The sequence below is a fragment of the Palaemon carinicauda genome, chromosome 3 (genome assembly GCF_036898095.1).
Source record: "Palaemon carinicauda isolate YSFRI2023 chromosome 3, ASM3689809v2, whole genome shotgun sequence".
Taxonomy (NCBI): Eukaryota; Metazoa; Arthropoda; class Malacostraca; order Decapoda; family Palaemonidae; genus Palaemon; species Palaemon carinicauda.
The window spans coordinates 63,347,892-63,355,420 of NC_090727.1; the positions used below are offsets into that span (position 1 = coordinate 63,347,892).

The window sequence follows — 7,529 nt, forward strand, 5'->3', positions numbered from 1 at the left end:
GCATGAATGTAAAAAGAGTTCTATATGAGAAAGTGATTGTACCAACTGTGATGTATGGATCGGAGTTATGGGGAATGAAAGTGATGGAGAGACAGATATTGAATGTATTTGAGATGAAGTGTCTATGGAGTATGGCTGGTGCATCTCGAGTAGATACGGTTAGGAACGAAGTGGTGAGAGTGAGAACGGGTGTAAAAATTAGTTAGCAGCTAGAGTGGATATGAATGTGTTAAGGTGGTTTTGCCATGTTGAGAGAATGGAAAATGGCTGTCTGCTAAAGAAGGTGATGAATGCAAGAGTTGATGAGAGAAGTACAAGAGGAAGGCCAAGGTTTGGGTGGATGGATGGATTGAAGGAAGCTCTGGGTGATAGGAGGATAGATGTGAGAGAGGCAAGAGAGCGTTGTTAGAAATAGGAATGAATGGCGAGCGATTGTGACGCAGTTCCAGTAGGCCCTGCCGCTGCCTCCGATGCCTTAGATGACCGCGGAGGTAGCAGCAGTATGGGATTCAGCATTATGAAGCTTCATCTGTGGTGGATAACGGGGGAGGGTGGGCTGTGGCACCCTAGCAGTACCAGCTGAACTCGGTTGAGTCCCTTGTTATGCTGGGAGGAACGTAGAGAGTAGAGGTCCCCTTTTTTGTTTTTGTTTCATTTGTTGATGTCGGCTACCTCCCAAAATTGGGGGAAGTGCCTTGGTATATGTATGTATATATGCATTGAAGTTTCCTTTGTTTTATCTCACTTGACTTTACCTCAGTTCTTGATTCCTTATTTCACTCCTTTCGTCTCGCTGTCCAACATCTTGGAAAGTTTAACTCAATGATGAATGATTAAGGTTTCATCCTTAATTTCCCTAGTTGCTGAATAGCCTTAAGGCCCCAACCCCGGGATATTTAACCGAAATTCATTAATGCGATCCAGTGTTATGTCGGTGTACGAAACAGCTATAATAGTAGCTAAGCTCCTGGGCTTATATCTTCTTGCTTTTCCTGGTAGGGTTGTAGCTTAGTTATTATTATTAATAATAATAATAATAATAATAATAATAATAATAATAATAATAATAATAATAATAATAATAATAGTGGACCATAGAATTAATTATTAGCATCTTTATATGACCTTAGGGTCTCTCTTCTTTTGTCTAATAAGGTTTAGTTTCAAATGAACATGATTGTTCCTGGTGCTTGTGCGTTAGCTGTTCTGTAGTTGCTTTACTTTGCTTGTGAACGTGGCCGTTCGATATAAAGTGTTGATAGGTTTGAAAGCTCTTCCTAGCATATTGATTCTCTCTCTCTCTCTCTCTCTCTCTCTCTCTCTCTCTCTCTCTCTCTCTCTCTCTCTCTCTCTCTCTCTCTCATATACAAGTGACCTCGTCATTTCGCCATCTCAAAATTACCAATTTCTAAGAATTGCTATGGCGACCCTTTGAAGGTATTCCTTTTGTAATGTTTCAATTAATGTGGATTTAAATCCAGTTTTCCTTTTGAAAATCCCTCATTTCTACTGAGGATATATTTCCCCGATTTCAAAAGTTACAAATGTCCTTTTTTTTCGATACAGTTCTGTTACATTGGTTGATTCATTTGATAGTTCAGGTGCCATATGCCAAGAAGCTGTTTGATCCAGAGAGAGAGAGAGAGAGAGAGAGAGAGAGAGAGAGAGAGGAGAGAGAGAGAGAGAGAGAGAGAGAGAAACTCCATCCCGTGGCAGTTAAGTAGTGTATCATCTCGAAAAGGGAATTGCGAGTAGATAAAAATTTCGAATTTATTTTCCTAATATATTGGAAATGTAAAGTTTGCAAATATGTATGCATCCATGCATATGCTTGCATATGTGTACGTAGAACATGTATGTGTATGCATTTAAATATGCAGTGCTAACTCCATTTATGTTTGATACATATAGGGAAATGAAAGTTGAATACGTACTGTATGTATGTATGTATGTATGCATGCATTTCTATGTATTTATATATGCAGTGCCAACTCCAATGAGGTTTGACACACATAGGAAAAGGAAAGTTAGATATGTATGTATGTATGTATATAGTACTAACCCTTATAAGTTTTATTGCATAATGATCTCTTATTTATTAGTTAATTATCGTAATAAGTTACACAGTTGTTACATCGTAAGGTGAAGGGGGCCGGGGTGGTGGGGGGGGCTGTTTTGAAGGGCTCCTTTTGTGGTTGTAAGGGAGCTACTGACGTGTGAAGAGGAAATGTCTTTGGAAGGTACAAGTTAGGAATCAGAATAATGAAAATTTTTTGTCGTGAACAAAATTTATATTTTTTTTCTAATAAGCCCCATGTTTATTGAACTATGTTATGACCCTTCACCTATTTATTTATTTAACTTATTTGTTTGTTAAACGTAATAGCTTGAAACTATTATACATAGTTTACAAAAGGTTATTTCTCTTTATGGGCTGTTTTTACTGATCATATTACACACACCGTCAATGTCTAAAGGAACCACAATATCTGTTTTATTTTAATAATTCACTTGTCTTTAGAGTATCACAGAGTTTTCCGTATTAATTGTCAAATCACATTATCGAAGCATTTAAGAAAACAAAAAGGCTTCAGCTTCTTCTTGTTGAAAGCCTTGATATTCAGTGAGAGAGCTTGTTGTAGAGTTTTGAAAATTGATTTCAAAATCGTTATGAATCAGTAGGTATATGATAAAGTGTGATGTATATCTTAAATTTTTTTAATGATTATTCAAGCCTGACATGGATGGTAATTATATTTTTTATTTACCTGGTAATTCAATACCAAGAATCTAAGCCTTTTTAATGAACTGTTATTCATCCAATATCCATCATTGGTAATCTCTACGTAAGTGTTTTTATTGCAACACAATTACCCGGTATCTAAGTGATTCAATAATGTGGATTTGATAATCAACACAGAATACTCTGTATGATATTCTAACTACCTAAGAATGTTTACGAAATACAGCTCTTGTAGGTCCAGTTTCCTTTTGTTAGAGTGTCAGGAAAATAGCCCTTATAGTCAAGTGATTTGGACATAAGATTTGAACTCTTATGTTTAATATTGTGCCCATTGAATGAAGTGATCATTTTGGGATTTCTTTCTATTATAAAGAGTGCCAAGTGGTATTTTAGGAATTATTAGGACCAAATCAGCAAGCCTTACGCGATATAGAAGGTATTCAAATTATATTATAAAGCTAGTAAGCTGGCCAATAAAAGTATTTAGTACAAGGTTACCCAGAAACGCGTGACTTTTATACCAGTCCCCCTTTATAAACTCAAGTTCCGAAACTGTCGAATGTCAACAGGCTGTGACTTCGTATCATGGTTTATTGGAGGAGTTACTCTTCTAAGAACGAGATTTGAAATGTGGAGGAGGTTATTAAATTAGAGTTTTATCTTTTCATCAACAGGATATTTTCAAACGAGTAAATATATGCCCCCTAAGGCATTAGAAGTGAATATAAATGATATAAATTGCCTGTCCTTTTAATTTGTGATTGACTGAAGATGAAAGGTTTTCATTAGATTATTTGATAAGTTCTAATTAAGAACAGGTAGTTATTTGGCACATTTTTGGTATTTACAACTTCTCCCATGTAACCCCCCCCCCCCCCCCATATCTCACAACCTAGAGATTTTAGACGTTGGACAGCTCATGAGCCTTGATTGTGAACGGAAAAATATATATGCACAAATGGTGATGTATGGTAATATACAGGTTATAGGTCTAAATTTCCCTTGATTTTAATGTGAGAATTAGATAATGGTGAACATGATTAGTTTTAATTGATTTACCCTACTTGACTAGAGAAATAATAAGATAAACATTGAATTTAGGTGTTGACCTATGGACATTATTAAGAAGTAAAACAGATATATTCTAATTTTTCTATACATAATACTCCTATAAAATTAAACTTAGACTACGATGTACATAAAATAGGAGGAATTCTATAAGGAATTTTCAAAGAAAGTTCAAAAGACAATTCTGTATTTTCCTTTTCATTGCATGTGGGGTGTGTGAATGCACCTGAAATTAATCAATCTTTAAGGAATTTAACTTTGTATATAGCTAATTAAATTTTAATTTTACAGGTGCTGTTCTAATTGGGAAGTTTCGGACTGGCTTCTAACTGCACCATTGGAGATCAAACTATGAAACCATTTAATTGCAGAGACTTCATTGAAGGTGAGAGTAACAGGATAATTTTTAACTTCAAACGATAATGGACTAATGTAAAGTTTAATCATGAATAGCATTTAAGATGAGAACAAAGCCAGTAGTAATTTGTTGTAGCCATTGGCAAAGGAGAACAAATCGAATATCTAATTCATGATTCTAAAGTGTGAGACCTGTTCTTCTAGGAGAAGGACATCCCAAATTCAAACCTTTATTCTCTAGTCTTGGGTAGTGCCATGGTCTCTGTACCATGGTCTTCCACTGTCTAGGGTTCGAGATCTCTTGCTTGAGGGTACACTCAAGCACACTATTCTATCTTATTTATCTTCCTCTTGTTTTGTTAAAGTTTGTTATAGTTTATATAGGAAATATTTATTTTAATGTTGTTACTGCTCTTAGAATAATTCATTTTTCCTTGTTTCCTTTCCTCACTGGGCTATTTCCCCTGTTGGGACCCCTGGGCTTATAGCATCATGCTTTTCCAACTAGGGTTGTAGCTTAGCAAATAATAATAATAATAATAATAATAATAATAATAATAATAATAATAATAATAATAATAATAATAATAATAATAATAATAATACTGTCTACATGGTGACTTTCATCAGACTAGGTTTTCTTTGATATTAATTTGTTTAAAGTTAGTATTAATTATTATTTTATTTCAGTATATTGTGCTCCATTTAGTCTAGCTGTGCACTGATCAAATATTTCTAATTTTATTTTTATTTCTTCGACAAAAGAGGGTTGACTTACCATTAGTTATACACCAGGTTTGAATTTTCATGAACAATCATTGATTACAACTAAGCATTTTAATACGTGTAAATTACCCACTTTTCGTTACTGTAGAGACATCTAATATTAGTGTGACAGGATTGTCGTTGACATATGGGAAGGTTTGTGCTTAGCAGAGTAACTTCGTCTAGGCGTTATGACATGATAGGTTGAATATTTTGAGGCTGCATTGGTTATCCCATGGGTTATATAAGACATATCTGTTTTGACGTTGTTACTGTTTTTAGAATGATTTATTGTTAATTTATTCTCATCATTTATTCATTTCCTTATTTCCTTTCCTCACTGGGCTATTTTTCCCTATTGGAGCCCTTGGGCTTATAGCATCTTGCTTTTCCAACTAGGGTTGTAGATTGGCTAATAATAATAATAATAATAATAATAATAATAATAATAATAATAATAATAATAATAATCAGTACTTTCATTCAGTGGGTTACGTTAAAACCGTGTGTTTAATGTGTACTACTTTAGTCACACTCCTAAGTATGGTAGATTAATCATTGGATAAATATAAGCGTTAACACTGAGTAGTTGTAAGTTTAATGGATTTAGATTATAGCTGCCCTTTGGTTTTTATAGAAATATGTTTATGGCCCAATGTAGGATAAATTCGTAGAAGTGTTAATGTTACATATAGGCAAGAGATTCTTACCATAGTTCAACCATACAATTAGGCTGAACATCTTTACGAGGATGTAATTCAGTGGGTTTAGGCAGCAAATATGTAGGGGATCAGCGTATAGGTTGAAAGAGTTTTGTTGTAAAGGTGATTGGAGTAATTCTGTGGTTAGATGGAAAATTTGAGTCTGGATTTAAGACTTTCTTTGGTATTTATTGAGGTTTCTTATAAATTACTATTTTATTGGAAGTGGGCACTTCATGTTATAGATTTCTAGCTGTATTAGTCCAGAAAATGTTCTTGGGTAGTAATATATCCATCCACACGACAAAATGATAATTCAGTTTTATTTTCACAGGACTGCTAAGGAATCCAAAGCAAAACAAGAGAGGAATTCTTCAAGAAAATTAGAAAAATTACTACAACTTCTACAACTGCTGTCAACAAGCCAAGAGCTCCCAAGAAGCCTTGAAGTTCCCGTGAAGTTGACAATCTGTCAGGTCTTCAAAGAAATTTAGTTCAGCCAAAACAAATTTATTTAGACTAGTTTAATCTTAAATCTTTTTATAGAAATAATCTAATTTCCACTTTGAACAATTACTTTTAACCAGTCATAATTTAGTCTTAAAAAAATTATTAATTTCGTTAAGCCTTATAAACTCCGATCTTAGTGCTTCATATGGCTAACATTTTCAGAATTGGTTTTTATGGCATGAACATTTATGTCTTCCATATACTTTTCCATACATTTTTATAAACCAAAAAATGAAGTATTTTGTGTTTTAAGCTCTAAAGTTAAGTTTTGATATTTAAGTTTTTCGGTCATTTAAGACCATCTGAATATCCCTACGAGGTCTCTTTAAGTTAAACTAGCCTTAGAGCAAGTAAATAGTTTTAGTTTTTAAATTTGTACAATAAGGTTAGTAATTAACTAAGCAGAAAATTATGAAATAATATAAAACAGTTTTGTAGTCATGAAAATGAATTTGATCACTAAATGTATTCTTTAAAAGTGTCCTGTCAAATAGGGAAACACGTTAGCCTTTGGGACTTCCATGTCAGAGATAATATCCCATAACGATCATTGAAATTATTCCCACATAGCTTTTTATATGAATTTAAAGTATAGAGTTTTCTCTAGACCGGAAATGTCAAACTTGGGGCCTGCGGGCCAGATAGGGCCCTCCGGGCCAGATAGGGCCCTCAAACTGACTAGATTTTTCAACTTACTATAATTGGTATAACTGAGGAAAATTTAACTAAGCTGTTAAAGTGAACCCAAATGTATATTTGGTAAACTAGGGTGACCTGCAAACAACTTTTAATCTTCAGTTTTGCCAGTAAATAATTACCAAATCTATTTTGGCCCTCGAGACCATAGCCAAGTGCAAAATTGGCCCTCGAAAGGATTTGAGTTTGACATTCCTGCTTTACACTGTCAATGAGTAGTAATATCTGTGAATGTGTGTAACTATTTTAACCAAGATATCAGTACGTGTGACTGCTGGGTTATTAGCTTTGTGTTTCCTGCTCTAGCATTTACTGTAAAACCTATTATAAGCATTGTTTACAATTCTTGGAACTCTCACTTCAAACCATTCCTTAATTATTCTTCTGCTTTCGTAACTCATCCCATTTAGACTTGGCTTATAGTTTATCTTAAAGTTGAAAAGGAACTATTTTCATTTTGAAATTAGCTTTTTTCTGTAATATTACTTTTATCAATTCTATGCAATAACTTTTACTTGGTCTAACTAATGTCTGGAGAATCGTGATGTCGAGGTGGGTTTCCATGTTGAAAGACATTCAAAATAAGCTCAAATCTAACTTAGTTTTAACTGATACTATCTATCCCTGTATTGTCGTACAAGCATCAATCCCATGGCTATCTTTATTTAAATCATGACTGGCTAAAATCT

The 7,529-nt window shown here is 34.0% G+C and overlaps 1 long non-coding RNA gene across 1 annotated transcript in view; it reads left to right on the top strand.

The window, feature by feature from the left end:
- The window catches only part of LOC137638313 (uncharacterized), an 18,766-nt gene extending 11,579 nt beyond the window's left edge, over nucleotides 1-7,187 (top strand). The window contains exons 2-3 of the long non-coding RNA XR_011044028.1: nucleotides 4,103-4,196; nucleotides 5,969-7,187. This is a non-coding gene — a long non-coding RNA (uncharacterized lncRNA). The remainder of the gene's footprint in view (nucleotides 1-4,102; nucleotides 4,197-5,968) is intronic.
- The last annotated feature ends 342 nt before the right edge of the window (nucleotides 7,188-7,529 follow it).